Raw genomic sequence first — 19,346 nt, 5'->3', positions numbered from 1 at the left:
ATCACAATTATCCATGGACTTCTCATCACAAAGCTCCATGATCTTTGTCATCACAATGCTCAATACACTTGTCATCACTATGCTCCATGACACTTGTCATCAGAATGCTCCTTGAACCCTTTCATGACAAGGCTCCATGCATTTTTCATCACAATGATCCATGCCCTTTTCATCACAATGCTCCAAGACCACTCTAATCTCAATGCTCCTTGCCCTTGTCATCACAAAGCTCCATTATACATGTCATTAGAATGCTCCATGGCCTTCTCATCACTATGCTCCTTGACCTTGTCATCTCAATGCTCCAAGACCACTGTCATCATAATGATCCATGCTCCTTTTCATCAGAATGCTCCATGAGACTTGTCATCACAAGGCTCCATTGTCTTCTCATCACAATGCTCCATTCCCTTGTCATCACAATGCTCCATTCCCTTGTCATCACAATGCTCCATGACCCCTTTCATAACAATACTCCAAGAACATTTTCAGCCCAATGCTCCATGAACTTCTCATCACAATGCTCCATTACCCCTATCATTACAATTCTCCATGCTCCTTGAAATCAAAATGATCCATGACCTCTGTCATCACAATGTTCCAAATCATTGGGATCACATTGTTCCATAACACTTGTCTTCAAAACACTCCAGGATGCCTGTCATAACAATACTCCATGCCCTTTTCTTCACAATGCTCCATGACCTTTTTCATCACAATGCTCAATACACTTGTCATCACAATGCTCCCTGACACTTGTCGTCAGAATGCTCCTTGAACACTGTCATGAAAAGGCTCCATGCCTTTTTAATCACAATGCTCCATGCCCTTTGCATCACAATGCTCCATGCCATTGTCATCACAATACTCCACAAGCTTGTCATCAGAATGCTCCATAACACCTGTCATCACAATGCTCCATGACCCCTGCTATCACAATGCTCCATGACACCTGTCATCAAAATGCTCCTTGCCCCTTGTCATTACAGTGCTCCATGACGCTCGTCATCACAATTATACATGGTCTTCTCATCACAGTGCTCCACGGTATTGCCATCACAAGGATCCATGACACATTTCATCACAATGTTACATGATCTTGTCATCACAATTCTCCATGCAATTGTCATCACAATGCTCCATGAACCCTGTCATAGCAAGCTCCATATGTTTTTTATCACAATGCTTCACGACCTTGTCATCATAATTATCAATGGTCCTTGTCATCACAATGCTCCATGCTCTTCTCATCAAAATGCTCCATGACCCTTGTCATCACAATGCTCCAAGCCCTTGTCATCACAATCCTCCATGACACTTGGCATCACAATGCTCCATGCCATTGTCATCACAATGGACCATGACATATGTCAATAAAACACTCCCTGACACCTGTCTTCATAATAAACTTGACTTTGTCATCACAATTCTCCATGCCCTTGTCATCACAATGTGCCTTGCCCACTGTCATCAAAATAATCCATGAAACTTGTCAGACCAATGTTCCATGCCACTGTTATCACAATGCTCCATGCCCTTGTGATCGCAATGCTCCGTGACACCAGTCATTACAATGCTTCATGACCTTTGTCATCACAATGGGCCATGCCCTCGTCATCACAAGGCTCAGTGACCTTTGTCACCACAGTGCTCCATGAATTTTTCATCACAAGGCTTTGTGAAACTTGTCATCACAATGCTCCTTGCCTTTGTCTGCACAATACTCCAGAAGCTTGTCATCAGAATGCTCCATGTCCCTTTTCATCACAATGATCCATGACACCTGTCATCACAATTCTCCATGCCACGTGTTATTACAGTGCTCAATGACACTCGTCATCAAAATGCTCCATGGTCTTGCCATCACAATGCTACACGGTCTTGCCATCACAATGCTCCATGCCCAGGACATCACAATGCTCCATGTCCCTTGTCATCACAATGCTCCATGACACTTCTCATCACCATGTTACATGCTCTTGTCATCACAATCCTCCATGCCATTGTCATCACAATGGACCATGACATATGTCATCACCATGCTCCCTGACACCTGTCTTCACAATACTCCATGCCCTTGTCATCACAATGCTCCATGCTCTTGTCTTCACAATGCACCATGCCTACACTCATCACAATAATCCATGAAATTTGTCAGAACAATTCTCCATGCCCCTATCATCACAGTGCTCCATGCCCTTGTCATCACAGTGCACCATGAACCCTGTCATCACATTGCTACCTGACTCCACACATCACAATGCTTCATGAACTTTGACATCAGTGTGGTCCATGCCCTGGTCATCAGAGGTCTCTGTGACCTTTCTCAAAACAATGCTCCATGAACTTTTCATCACAATGCTCCATGACCCTTGTCATCACAAAGCGCATGCGCTTTTCAGCACAGTGCTCCATGTCCCATGTCATCACAATGTGTCATGCGCTTGTCATCACAATGCTCCACAACCTTGTCATCACAGTGCTCCATAAACTTTGTCATCACAATACACCATGCACTTCTCATCAAAATGCTCTCTCACAACTGATATCACAATGTTCCATCACTAGTCATCACTATACTCCCTCACCCCTGTCATCACAATGTTCCATGACCCCTGTAATCACAATGCTCCATGCCGTTGTCATCACAAAGCTCCATGATGCATGTCATCAGAATGCTCCATGGCCTTCTCATCACAATGCTCCATGCCCTTGCCATCACAATGCTCCATTACCCCTGGCATCACAATGATCCATGACCACTGTCAACAGAGCGCTCCATGACCCCTGACAGCACAATGATCTGGGACACATGTCATCAAAATGCTCCATGACACTTGTCATCACAATGATCCATGTACTTGTCATCCCAATTCTCCATGACCCCTGTAATCAGAATGTTCCGTGACGCTTGTCATCCCAGTGCTCCATGACCCTTGGCATCACAATGCTCCATGCCATTGTCATCACAATGCTCCATGAACCCTCTCATCACATTGCTCCATGCCTTTGTCATAACAATGCTCCATGAGCCCTGCCATCACAATGTTCCACAGCCTCATCATCACAAGGCTCCATGACCCTTGTCATCACAATTCTCCAAGAACACTGTAATCGCAATGCTCCATGCACTTGTCATCACAAAGCTCCATGACGCATATCATCAAAATGCTCCATGACCTCTGGCATCTCAGTGCTCCAAACCATTGTGATCACAATGTACCATAACTCTTGTCATCACAATTCCCCATGACGCTCCTCATCACAATTATCCATGGTCTTCTCATCACAATGCTCCATGACCTTTGTCATCACAATGCTCAATACACTTGTCAGCTCAATGTTCCCTGACACTTGTCCTCAGTATGCTCCTTGAACCCTGTCATGACAAGGCTCCATGCCTTTTTCATCACAATGATCCATGCACTTTTCATCACAATGCTCCAAGACCCCTGTAATCACAATGCTCCATGCCCTTGTCATCACAAAGCTCCATGACCCATATCATCAGAAGTCTCCATGGCCTTCTCATCACCATGCTCCATGCCCTTGTCATCACAATGCTCCCTGACATTTGTCTTCAGAATGCTCCTTGATACCTGTCATGAAAAGGCTCCATGCCTTTTTCATCACAATGCTCCATGCCCTTTTCATCACTATGCTCCAGGCCATTGTCATCACAAAACTCCACAAGCTTCTCATCAGAATGCTCCATGACCCATGTCATCACAATGCTCCATGACCCCTGTCATCACAATGCTCCATGACACCTGTCATCACAATGCTCCATGCCCCTTGTCATTACAGTGCTCCATGACTCTCGTCATCACAATTATCCATGGCCTTCTCATCACACTGCTCCATGGTCTTGCCATCACTATGCTCCATGCCCTGGTCATCACAATGCTCCATGTCCCTTTTCATCACAATTCTCCACGTCCTGGTCATCACAATACTCCATGACTCTTCTCATCACAATGTTACGTGGTCTTGTCATCACAGTTCTCCATGCACTTTTCATAGCAATGCTCCATGTCCCCTGTCATAGCAAGCTCCGTGCGCTTGTCATCACAATGCTTCACGACGTTTGTATCAAAATTCTCAATGGCCCTTGTCATCACAATGCTCCATGTCCTTCTCATCACAATGCTCCATGGCCCTTTTCTTCACAATTCTAAAGGAAATTTTCATCACAATGCTCCATTACCTTTGTCATCACAATCCTCCATGACACTTGGCATCACAAGGCTCCATTACAGTTGTAATCACAATCCTCCATGACACTTGGCATCACAATGCTCCATGCCATTGTCATCACAATGCACCATGACATATGTCATCACAGTGCTCCTTGACACCTGTCTTCACAATACTACATGACCTTGTCATAACTATGTTCCATGCCCTTGTCATCACAATGTGCCCTGTCCACTCTTATAGCAATAATTCATGAAAATTGTCAGACAAATGCTCCATGCCCCTGTCATCACAATGCTCCATGCCCTTGTAATCACAATGCTCCATGACCCTTCACATCATAATGCTCCGTGACTCCAGCCATCACAATGCTTTATGAACTTTTTCATCACAATGGTTAATTCCCTCGTCATCACATTGCTCTGTAACACTTGTCATCACAATGCTCCATGCCATTGTCAGCAAAATGCTCCATGACCCTTGTCATTACAATGCTCCATGTGCGTGTCAGCACAATGCTCCAAGACACATGTCATCACAATGTGCCATGCACTTGTCATCACAATGCTCCAGAACCTTGTCATCACAATTTTCCATAAACCTTGTCATCACATTGCTCCATACTCTTCTCATCTAAATGTTCTCTCACCACTGATATCACAATGTTCCATCACCAGTCATCACAATACTCCCTCACCCCTGTCATCACAATGTTCCATGACCCCTGTCATCAAAATGCTACATGCCCTTATCATCACAATGCTCCATGACCACTGACATCACAATGTTTCATAACCCCTGTCATTAAAATATTCCCTGACCCTTTCCATCAAATTGTTCCATGAACCTGTCATCAGAATGCTCCCTGCCCTACTCATCACAATGCACCACGCCCTTGTCATCAAAATGCTCCATTACATTTGTCATCACAAACCTCCATGACCATGGCATCACAATGCTCCATTCCATTGTCATCACAATGCTCCATGAAACATCTCATCACATTACTCCATGCACTTGCATCCCAAATCTCCATGACGCTTGGAATCACAATGCTCGATGCCTTTCTCATCACAATGATCCATGCCTTGTCATTACAATCCTCCATGACCCATGTATCACCGTGTTCCCTGCCCTTGTCATCACAATGTTCCATGCCCACACTCATCACAATAATACATGAAACTTTTCAAACCAATGCTCCATGCCCTTGTCATCACAATGCTCCATTACCCCTGTCATAACAATGCTCCATTACCCCTGCCATCACAATGTTCCACGGCGTTGTCATCACAAGGATCCTTGAACATTGTCATCACAATGCTCCAAGACCCCTGTAATCACAATGCTCCATACCCCTTTTCATCTCAATTCTCCATGAACACTGTCATCAAAATGCACCATGCCAATCATCATAATGCTTCATGCTATTGTCATCACAAAGAAATCAAAATGCTCCATGACATCTGTCATCACAATGCTCCAAACCCTTCTGATCACAATGTTCCATAACACTTGTCATCACAGTGCGCCATGAGGCTCGTCATCACAATTATCCATGGTCTCCTCATCAAAATGCTCCATGACCTTTGTCAACACAATGTTCAATACACTTGTCATCATAGTGCTCCCTGAAACTTGTCTTCAGTATGCTACTTGAAACCTGTCATGACAAGGCTCTTTGCCTTTTCCTCATAATGATCCATGCACTTTTCATCACAATGCTCCAAGACCCCTGTAATCACAATGCACCATGTGCTTGTCATCACAAATCTCCAGAACGCATGTCATCAGAATGCTCCATGGCATTGTCATCACCATGCTCCATGCCCTTGTCATCACAATGCTCCAAAACCCCTCTAATCACAATGCTCCATGCACTTGTCATCGCAATGCTCCATGACCCATGTCATATCAAGCCCCATGCGCTTGTCATATCTATGCTTCACGACCTTGTCATCAGAATTCTCAATGGCCCTTGTCACCACAATGCTCCATTACCTTTGTCATCACAATCCTCCATGACACTTGGCTTCACAATGCTCCATGACATTGTCATCACAATGCACCAGGACATATGTCATCACAATACTCCCTGATACCTGTCTTCACAATAATCCATGACCTGGTCATAACAATGCTCCATGCCCTTGTCATCACAATGCGACATGCACACTTTCATCACAATAATCCATGATACTTCTCAGACCAATGCTCCATGCCCCTGTCATCACAATGCCCCATGCCCTTGTCATCACAATGCTCCGTGACTCCAGTCATCACACTGCTTCTTGACCTTTGTCATCACAGTGGTCCATGCCCTCGTAATCACAGGGCCTTGTGAACTTTGTCACCACAATGCTCCATGAAATATTCATCATAATGGTCTGTGACCGTTGTCATCACAATGCTCCAAGCCTTTCTCAGTACAATGCTCCATGACCATTGTCATAACAATGTTCCATGCCATTGTCAGCACAGTGCGCTATGAACCTTGTCATCACAAGGCTCCAAGCTCTTATCATCACAATGCTCCATTACCTTTGTCATCACAAACCTCCATGACACTTGGCATCACAACCCTCCATGGCACTGTCATCACAATGGGCCATGACTTATGTCTTCAAAATGCTCCCACACACCTGTCTTCAAATACTGCATGACCTTGTCATCAAAATGCTCCATGCCCTTGTCATCCCCATGCTCCATCACCCTTCATCATAATGCACCGTGACTCCTGTCATCACAATGCTTCATGAAATTTCTCATCACAATGGTCCATGCCCTCGTCACACAAGGCTCTGTGACCTTTTTCACCACAATGCTCCATGAAATTTTTATCAAAATGCTCTGTGACCCTTGTCATCACAATGCTCTAGGACCCTTTTCAACACACTGCTCCATGACCCCTGACATCACAATATTCTATAACCCATGTAATCAAAATGTTCCATGATGCTTTTCATCAAATTGCTCCATGACCCTTGTCATCACAATGCTCCAAGACCCTTGTAATCACACTGCTCCATGCTCTTGTCATCACAAAGCACCATGACGCATGTCATCAGACAGCTCCATGGCCTTCTCATCACAATGCTCCATGCCCTTTTCATCACAATGCTCCATGAACTCTGTCATCACAATGAACCATGCCCATCATCATAATGCTTCATGCTATTGTCATCACAATGAAATCAAAATGCACCATAACCTCTGTCATCACAATGCTCCAAACCATTGTGTTCACAATGTTCCATAACACTTGTCATCACAACTCCCCATGACGCTCATCATCACAATTATCCATGGTCTTCTCATCAAAATGCTCCATGAAGTTTGTCATCACAATGCTCAATACACTTGTCATCACAATGCTCCCTGACACTTGTCGTTAGTATGCTCCTTGAACCCTCTCATGACAAGGCTCCATGTTCTTTCATCACAATCATCCATGCCCTATTCTTCACAATGCTCCACGACCCCTGTAATCACAATGCTCCATGCCCCTTTTCTTCAGAATGCTCCCTGATACTTGTCATCACAAGGCTCCATGGTCTTCTCCTCACAATGCTCCAGGACCTTGTCATCACAATGCTCCATTCCATTGTCATCACAATGCTCCATGACCCATGTCATCACAATACTCAATGAATACTGTCAGTCCAATGCTCCATGAACTTCTGATCACAATGCTCCATGACCCCTGTCATCACAATGCTCCATGACCCCTGTCATCACAACGCTCCATGACACCAGACAACACAATGACCCGGGACACTTGTCATCAAAATGATCCATGACACTTGTCATCACAATGATCCATGCCCTTCCCATCACAATGCTCCATGACTCCAGTCATCACAATGCTTCATGACCTTTGTAATCACAATAGTCCATGCCCTCGTTTTCACAAGGCTCTGTGATATTTGTCACCACAATGCTCCATGAAATTTTCATCATAATGGTCTGTGACCGTTGTCATCACAGTGCTCCAAGCATTTCTCAGTACAATGCTCCATGACCATTGTCATCACAATGCTCCATGCCATTGTCAGCAAAGTGCGCTATGAACCTTGTCATCACAAGGCTCCAAGCCCTTATCATCACAATGCTCCATAACCTTTGTCATCACAAACCTCTATGACACTTGGCATCACAACGCTCCATGGCACTGTCATCACAATGGGCCATGACTTATGTCTTCAAAATGCTCCCAGACACCTGTCTTCAAATACTGCATGACCTTGTCATCAAAATGCTCCATGCCCTTGTCATCACAATGCGCCATTCCCACTGTCATCGCAATAATCCATGAAAATTGTAAGACCAATGCTCCATACCCCTGTCATCACAATGCTCCATGCCATTGTCATCACAAGGCTCCATCACCCGTCATCATAATGCACCGTGACCCCTGTCATCACAATGCTTCATGACATTTCTCATCACAATGGTCCATGCCCTCGTCATCACAAGTCTCTTTGACATTTGTCACCACAATGCTCCATGAACTTTTCATCACCATGCTCTGCGAACCTTGTCATCACAATGCTCTAGGACCCTTTTCATCACACTGCTCCATGACCCCTGACATCACAATATTCTATAACCCATGTAATCAAAAGGTTCCATGACCCTTTTCATCAAATTGCTCCATGACCCTGTCATCACAATGCTCCCTGCCCTTCTCATCACAATGCACCATGCCCTTGTCATCAAAATGCTCCATGACATTTGTCATCACATAGCTCCATAACCCTTGTCATCACAATGCTCCATGCCATTGTCATCACAATGCTCCAAGACCCCTGTAATCACAATGCTCCATGCACTTGTCATCGCAATGCTCCATGACCCCTGTCATAGCAAGCTCCATGTGCTTCTCATAACAATGCTTTACGACCTTGTCATCAAAATTCTCAATGGCCCTTCTCACCACAGTGCTCCAAGCCCTTGTCATCACAATGCTCCATTACGTTTGTCATCAAAATCCTCCATGACACTTTGCTTCACAATGCTCCATGACATTGTCATCACAATGCACCATGACATATGTCATGACAATGCTCCCTGATACCTGTCTTCACAATAATCCATGACCTGGTCATAACAATGCTCCATGCCCTTGTCATCACAATGCGACATGCACACTTTCATCACAATAATCCATGATACTTCTCAGACCAATGCTCCATGACCCTGTCATCACAATGCCCCATGCCCTTGTCATCACAATGCTCCGTGACTCCAGTCATCACACTGCTTCTTGACCTTTGTCATCACAGTGGTCCATGCCCTCGTAATCACAGGGCTCTGTGAACTTTGTCACCATACTGCTCCATGAACTTATCATCACAATGCTCTGTGACCCTTGTCATCACAATGCTCCATGCCTTTCTCAGCATAGTGCTCCTTGTCCCTTGTCATCACAATGCTCCATGCGCTTGTCAGCACAATGCTCCATGACCCATGTCATCACAATATGCCATGTGCTTGTCATCACAATGTTCCACATCTTTGTCATCCCAATGCTCCATAAACCTTGTCATCACAAAGCTCCATGCACTTCTCATTAAAATGCTCTTTCACCACAGATATCAAAATGTTCCATCACTAGTCATTACAATACTCCAACATCGCTGTCATGACAATGTTCCACGGCCTTGTCATCACAAGGCTCCATGACCCATGTCATCACAATGCTCCAAGACCCCTGTAATCACACTGCTCCATGCTCTTGTCATCACAAAGCACCATGATGCATGTCATTAGACAGCTCCATGGCTTTCCCATCACTATGCTCCATGCCCTTTTCATCAAAATGCTGCATGAACTCGGTCATCACAATGAACCATGCCCATCATCATAATGCTTCATGCTATTGTCATCACAATGAAATCAGAATGCACCATAAACTCTGTCATCATAATGCTACAAACCCTTGTGTTCACAGTGTTCCATAACACTTGTCATCACAACTCCCCATGACGCTCATCATCACAATTATCCATGGTCTTCTCATCACAATGCTCCATGACTTTTTCATCACAATGCTCAATACACTTGTCATCACGGTGCTCCCTGACACTTGTCGTTAGTATGCTCCTTGAACCCTCTCATGACAAGGCTCCATGCTCTTTCATCACAATCATCCATGCCCTATTCTTCACAATGCTCCAAGACCCATGTAATCACAATGCTCCATGCCCCTTTTCATCAGAATGCTCCATGATACTTGTCATCACAAGGCTCCATGGTCTTCTCCTCACAATGCTACAGGACCTTGTCATCACAATGCTCCATGACCCCTGCCATCACAATACTCAATGAATACTGTCAGCCCAATGCTCCATGAACTTCTGATCACAATGCTCCATGACCCCTGTCATCACAATGAACTATGACCCCTGTCATCACAATGCTTCATGACCACTGTCATCACAACACTCCATGACACCAGACAACACAATGATCCGGGACCCCTGTCATCAAAATGCTCCATGACACTTGTCATCACAATGATCCATGCCCTTGCCATCACAATGCTCCATGACCCCTGTCATCACAATGCTCCATGTCTCCAGACATCACAATGCTTCATGACCTTTGTCATCACATTGGTCCATGCCCCGTCTTCACAATGCTCTGTGACATTTGTCACCACAGTGCTCCATGAAATTTTCATCATAATGGTCTCGGACCGTTATCATCACAATGCTCCAAGCCATTCTCAGTACAATGTTCCATTACCATTGTCATCACAATGCTCCATGCCCTTGTCAGCACAGTGTGCCATGACCCTTGTCAACACAAGGCTCCAAGCCCTTGTCATAACAAAGCTCCATTACCTTTATCATCACAAACCTCCATGACACTTAGCATCACAACCCTCCATGGCATTGTCATCACAATGGGCCATGACATATGTCTTCAAAATGCTCCCAGACACCTGTCTTCAAATACTGCATGACCTTGTCAACACAATGCTCCATGCCCTTGTCATCACAATGCGCCATACCCAATGTCATCACAATAATCCATGAAATATGTAAGACCAATGTTCCATGCCCCTGTCATCACAATGCTCCATGCCCCTGTCATCACAATGCTCCATGCCCTTGTCATCACAATGCTCAATGACCCGTCATCACAATGCTCCGTGACTCCTGTCATCACATTTCTTCATGACCTTTCTCATGAAAATGGTCCATGCCCTCGTCATCACAAGTCTCTGTGACATTTGTCACCACAATGCTCCATGAACTTTTCATCACAATTCTCCATGACTCTTGTCATCACAATGCTCAATGTGCTTATCAGCACAATGCTGCATGACCCATGTCATCACAATGCACCATGTACTTGTCATCACAATGCTCCACATCCTCGTCATCACAATGCTCCATAAAACTTTTCATCACAGTGCTCCATGCACTTCTCATCAAAATGCTCTCTCACCAATGATATCACAATGTTCCATCACTAGTCATTCCAATACTCCATCACCCCTGTCATCACAATGTTCCATTACCCCTGTCATCAAAATGCTACATGCATTTATCATCACAATGTTCCATAACCCCTGTAATCAAAATGCTCCATGACCCTTTTCATCACACTGCTCCATGAGCCCTGACATCACAATATTCTATAACACCTCTAATCAAAATATTCCATGACCCTTTTCATCAAATTTCTCCATGACCCTGTCATCACAATGCTCCCTGCCCTTCTAATCACAATGTTCCATGCCCTTGTCATCAAATTGCTCCATGACATTTGTCATCACAAAGTTCCATAACCTTTGGCATCACAATGCTCCATGCCATTGTCATCACAATGCTCCATGAACCCTCTCATCAAATTACTCCATGCACTTGTCATCACAAAGCTCCGTGACGCTTGTGATACCAATGCTCGATGCCCTTCTCATCACAATGCTCCATGCCCTTGTCATTACAAACCTCCATGACCCATGTAACACAGTGTTCCGTTTCCTTGTCATCACAATGCTCCATGCCCACTCTCATCACAATAATCCATGAAACTCTTCAGACCAATGCTGATGCCCTTGTCATCACAATGCTCCATTACCCCTGTCATAACAATGCTCCATGACACCTGCCATCACAAGGTTCCACGGCCTTGTCATCACAAGACTCCATGACCCTTGTGATCACAATGCTCCAAGACACTGTAATCACATTGCTCCATGCACTTGTCATCACAAAGCTCCATGGCGCATGTCATCAGAATGCTCGGCCTTCACATTCACAATGCTCCATTCCCTTGTCATCACAATGCTTCAAGACACCTGTAATCACAATGCTCCATTCCCCTTTTCATCTCAATGCTCCATGAACCCTGTCATCTCAATGCACCATGCCCATCATCATAATGCTTCATGCTTTTGTCATCACAATGAAATCAAAATGCTACATGACATCTGTCATCACAATGCTCCAAACCCTTATGATCACAATGTTCCATAACACTTGTCATCACAATGCCCCATGACGCTCCTCATCACAGTTATCCATGGTCTTCTCATCACAATGCTCCATGAACTTTGTTAAAACAATGCTCAATACACTTGTCATCACAATGCTCCCAGACACTTGTCATCAGTATGCTCCTTGAATCCTGTCATGACAAGGCTCCATGCCCTTTTCATCACAATGCTCCAAGACCCCTGTAATCACAATGCTCCTTGCCCTTATCATCACGAACCTCCATGACGCATGTCATCAGAATGCACTATGGCCTTCTCATCACAATTCTCCATGCCCGTGTTATCACAATGCTCCAAGAACCATGTCATCACAATACTCCATGAATATTTTAAGCCCAATTCTCTATGATATTCTCATCCCAATGCTCCATGACCCTTTTCATCACAATGCTCCATGCCCCTTGAAATCAGAATGATCCCTGACCTCTATCATCACAATGCTCCAAACCCTTGTGATCACATTGTTCCACAAAACTTGTCATTGCAACGCTCCATGATACCTGTCATCATAATACTCCAAGCCCGTGTCATCACAATGCTCCATTAACTTTGTCATCACAATGCACAATACACTTGTCATCACAATGCTCACTGACACTTGTCGTCAGAATGCTCCTTGAACCCTGTCATGAAGAGCTCCATGCCTTTTCCATCACAATGCTCCATGCCCTTTTCATCACAATGCTCCATAACCCCTGTCATCACAATTCTCCATGCACTTTTCATCGCAATGCTCCATGTCCCCTCTCATAGCAAGCTCCGTGTGCTTGTCATCAAAATGCTTCACGACGTTGGCATCAAAATTCTCCATGGCCCTTGTCATCAAAATACTCGATGACGCTCGTCATCACAATTATCCATGGTCTTCTCATCACAGTGCTCCACGGTCTTGCCATCACAATGCTCCATGACACTTCTCATCACAATGTTACATGCTCTTGTCATCACAATTCTCCATGCACTTGTCTTCGCAATGCTCCATGACCCCTGTCATAGCAAGCTCCATGTGCTTTTCATCACAGTGCTTCACGAACTTGTTATCACAATTCTCAATGGCCCTTGTCATCACAATGCTCCATTACCGTTGTCATCACAATCCTCCATGACACTTGGCTTCACAAAGCTCCATTCCATTGTCATCACAATGCACCATGACATATGTCATCACAATGCTCCCTGACACCTGTCTTCACAGTACTCATGACCTGGTCATAACAATGCTCCATGTCCTTGTCATCACAATGTGCCATGCCCACTATCATCACAATAATCCATGAAACATGTCAGACCAGTGCTCCATGCCCCTATCATCACAATGCTCCATGCCTTTGTCATCACAGTGCTCTGTGACTCCAGTCATCACATTGCTTCATGACCTTTGTCATCACAATGGTCCATGACCTCCTCATCACAGTGCTCTTTGAAATTTGTCACCATAATGCTCCATGAACTTATCATCACGATGCTCTGTGACCTTTGTCATCACAATGCTCCATGCCTTTGTCAGCAGAGTGATCCATGAGCCTTGGCATCACAATGCTCCATGCGCTTGTCAGAACAATGCTCCATGACCCATGTCATCACAATGTGCCATGCGCTTGTCAGAACAATGCTCAATGACCCATGTCATCACAATGTGCCATGCGCTTGTTATCACAATGTTCCACAACCTTATCATCAAAATGCTCCATAAACATTGTCATCACAAAGCTCCATGCACTTCTCATCAAATTGCTCTTTCACCACTGATATCAAAATGTTCCATGATTAGTCATTACAATACTCCCTCAGCCCTGTCATGACAATGTTCCACGGCCTTGTCATCACAAGGCTCATTGACCCTTGTCATCACAATGCTCCAAGACCCCTGTAATCACAATGCTCCATGCCCCTTGTCATCAGTGTGCTCCATGAGACTTGTCATCACAAGGCTCCATGGTCTTCTCATCACAATGCTCAAGGACCTTGTCATCACAATGCTTCACGACCTCCTCATCAAAATTCTCAATTTCCCTTGTCATCATAATGTTCCATGCTCTAATCACAATGCCCATTATCTTTGTCATCACAATCCTCCATGACACTTGGCATCACAGTGCCCCATGCCATTGTCATCGCGATGGAACCTGACATATGTCATCACAATGCTCCCTGACACCTGTCTTCACAATTCTCCATGACCTTGTCATCACAATGCTCAATACACTTGTCATCACAATGCTCAATACACTTGTCATCACAGTGCTCCCTGACACTTGTCGTCAGTATGCTCCTTGGACCCTGACATGACAAGGCTCCATGCATTTTTCATCACAATGATCCATGCCCTTTCCTCACAATGCTCCAAGACCCCTGTAATCACAATGCTTCATGCTGTTGTCATCACACAGCTTCATGACGAATGTCTTCAGAATGCTCCATGGCCTTCTCATCACCATGCTCCATGATATTTTCATCAAAATGCTCCATTCCCTTGTCATCAAAATGCCCCATGACCCCTGTCACCACAATACTCCATGAATATTTTCAGCCCAATGCTCTATGGCCTTCTCATCACCATGCCCCATGAACCCTGTCATCACAATGCTCCATGACCCATGTCATCACAATGCTCCATGAACCCTGACAACACAATGATCCGGGACTATTGTCATCAAAATGCTCCATGACCCTTGTCATCACAATGATCCATTCCATTGTCATCACAATGCTCCATTACCCCTGTCATCACAATGCTCCAAGCCCTTGTCATCACAATGCTCCATTACATTTGTCATCACATTTCTCCATGAGACTTGGCATCACAATGCTCAATGCCATTGTCATCACAATTCACCGTGACATATGTCACCACAATGCTCCCTGACACCTTTCTTCACAATAATCAATGACCTTGTCATCACAATGCTGTATGCGCTAGTTATCCCAATGTGCCATGCCCTCAGTCATCACAATAATCCATGAAACATGTCAGACCAATGCTCCATGCCCCTTTCATCCCAATGCTCCTTGCCCTTGTCATCACAATGCTCCATGACCCCTGTCATCACAATGCTCCATGACTCCAGTCATCACAATGCTTCGTGACATTTGTCATCACAATGTTCCATGCCACTTTTCATCTCAATGCTGCATGAACCGTGTCATCACAATGCACCATGCCCAACATCATAATGCTTAATGCTATTGTCATCACAATGAAATCAAAATGCACCATAACCACTGACATCACAATGCTCCAAACCCTTGTGATCACAATGTTCCATAACACTTGTCATCACAACGCCCCATGAGGCTCGTCATCACAATTATCCATGCACTTCTCATCACAATGTTCCATCACCTTTGTCATCGCAATGCTCAATACACTTGTCATCACAATGCTCCCTGACACTTGTGTCAGTATGCTCCTTGAACCCTGTCAGGACAAGGCTGCATGCCTTTTTCATGATAATGATCCATGCCTTTTTCATCACAATGCTCCATGACCCCTGTAATCACAATGCTCCATGCCCTGGTCATCACAAAGCTCCATGACGAATGTCATCAGAATGCTCCTTAGACATCTCTCACAATGCTCCATGCCCTTGTAATCACAATGCTCCAAGACCCCTGTAATCACAATGCTCCATGCCCCTTTTCATCAGAATGCTCCATGAGACTTCTCATCACAAGGCTCCATGGTCTTCTCATTCACTAAGCTGCAGGACCTTGTCATCACAATGCTCCATGACCCCTTTCATCAGAATACTCCATGAACATTTTCAGCTCAATGGTCCATGATCTTCTCATCACAATGCTCCATGACCCCTGTCATCACTATGCTCCATGCTCCTTGATATCAAAATGATCCATGACCTCTGTCATCACAGTGCTCCAAACCCTTGTGATCACATTGTTCCATAACACTTGTCATCACAACGCTCCATGATGCCTGTCATCACAATAATCCAAGCCCTTGTCATCACAATGCTCCATGACCTTTGTCATCACAATGCTCAATACACTTGTCATCACAATGCTCCCTGACACTTGTCGTCAGAATGCTTCTCGAACCCTGTTATGAAGAGGCTGTATGCCTTTTTCATCACAATGCTCCATGCACTTTTCATCAGAATTCTCCACGCCATTGTCATCACAATATTCCACAAGCTTGTCATCAGAATGCTCCATGACACTTGTCATCACAATTCTCCATGACCCCTGTCATCACAATGCTCCAGGCCCCTTGTCATTACAGTTCTCCATGACGCTCGTCATCACAATTATCCATGGTCTTCTCATCACAATGCTCCACCGTCTTGCCATCACAATGCTCCATGACACTTCAAATCACAATGTTACATGCTCTTGTAATCACATTCTCCATGGACCTGTCATCGCAATGCTCCATGACCCCTGTCATAGCAAGCTCCATGTGCTTTTCATCACAGTGCTTCACGAACTTGTCATCAAAATTCTCAAAAGCCCTTGTCATCACAATACTCCATGCCCTTTTCATCACAATGATCCATGACCATTGTCATCAAAATGCTCCATTACATTTGTCATCACAATCATCCATGACACTTGTCATCACAATGCTCCATGCCGTTGTCATCACAATGCACCATGACATAGATCATCACAATGCTCCCTGACACCTGACTTCACAATACTCCATAACCTTTTCTTCACAGTGCTCCATGCCCTTGTCATCACAATGTGCAATGCCCACTGTCATCACAATAATCCATGAAATTTTAAAGACCGATGCTCCATGCCCCTGTCATCACAATGATCCATGCACTTGTCATCACAATGCTCCATGACACCTGTCATCACAATGCTCCGTGTCTCCAGTCATCACAATGCTTCAAGACTTTGTCATCAGAATGGTCCATGCCCTCATCATCACAAGTCTCTGTGACCTTTGTCACCACAATGCTCCATGAACATTTCATCACAATGCTCTGTGACCCTTGGCATCACAATGCTCCATGCACTTCTCAAGAAAATGCTCTCTCACCACTGATATCACAATGTTCCATCACTAGTCATCACCATACTCCTTCACCCCTGTCATCACAATGTTCCATGACCCCTATCATCACAATGCTACATGCCATTATCATCACAATGCACCACTCCCTTGTCATCAAAATGCTCCATGACCTTTGTCATCACAAAGCTCCATGACCCTTGGCATCACAATGCTCCATGCAATTGTCATCACAATGCTTCATGAAGCCTCTCATCACATTGCTCCATGCACTTGTCATCGCAAAGCTCCATGACGCTTGTCATCACAATGCTCGATGCCCTTCTAATCTCAATGCTCCATGACCTTGTCATTACAATCCTCCATGACCCATGTATCACAGTGTTCCGTGTCCTTTTCATCACAATACTCCATGCCCACTCTCATCACAATAATCCATGAAAATTTTCAGACAAATGCTCCATGCACTTGTCATCACAAAGATCCATGACGCATGTCATCAGAATGCTCCATGGCCTTCTCATTCACAATGCTCCATGCCCTTGCCATCACAATGCTCCAAGACACCTGTAATCACAATGCTCCATGTCCCTTTTCATCAGAATCTCCATGAATATTTTCAGCTCAATGCTCCATGATCTTCTCATCACAATGCTCCATGACTCCTGTCATCACTATGCTCCATGCCCCTTGATATCAAAATGATCCATGACCTCTGTCATCACAGTGCTCCAAACCCTTGTGATCACATTGTTCCATAACACTTGTCATCACAATGCTCCATGATGCCTGTCATCACAATAATCCATGCCCTTTTCATCACAATGCTCCATGACCTTTGTCATCACAATGCTCAATACACTTGTCATCACAATGCTCCCTGACTCTTGTCATCAGAATGCTTCTCGAACCCTGTCATGAAGAGGCTGTATGCCCTTTTCATCACAATGCTCCACGCCATTCTCATCACAATACTCCACAAGCTTGTCATCAGAATGCTCCATGACACTTGTCATCACAATTCTCCATGACCCCTGTCATCACAATGCTCCAGGCCCCTTGTCATTACAGTTCTCCATGACGCTCGTCATCACAATTATCCATGGTCTTCTCATCACAATGCTCCACCGTCTTGCCATCACAATGATCCATGACACTTCAAATAACAATGTTACATGCTCTTGTAATCACATTCTCCATGAACCTGTCATCGCAATGCTCCATGACCCCTGTCATAGCAAGCTCCATGTGCTTTTCATCACAGTGCTTCACGAACTTGTCATCAAATTTCTCAAAAGCCCTTGTCATCACAATGCTCCATGCCCTTTTCATCACAATGATCCATGACCATTGTCATCAAAATGCTCCATTACATTTGTCATCACAATCATCCATGACACTTGTCATCACAATGCTCCATGCCGTTGTCATCACAATGCACCATGACATAGGTCATCACAATGCTCCCTGACACCTGACTTCACAATACTCCATAACCTTTTCTTCACAGTGCTCCATGCCCTTGTCATCACAATGTGCAATGCCCACTGTCATCACAATAATCCATGAAATTTTTCAGACCGATGCTCCATGCCCCTGTCATCACAATGATCCATGCACTTGTCATCACAATGCTCCATGACACCTGTCATCACA

The sequence above is a fragment of the Hyperoodon ampullatus genome (genome assembly GCF_949752795.1).
Source record: "Hyperoodon ampullatus genome assembly, chromosome: X".
NCBI lineage: Eukaryota > Metazoa > Chordata > Mammalia > Artiodactyla > Ziphiidae > Hyperoodon > Hyperoodon ampullatus.
The sequence above is the reverse complement of the archived record's forward strand: the minus strand, read 5'-3'. Positions refer to the sequence as shown.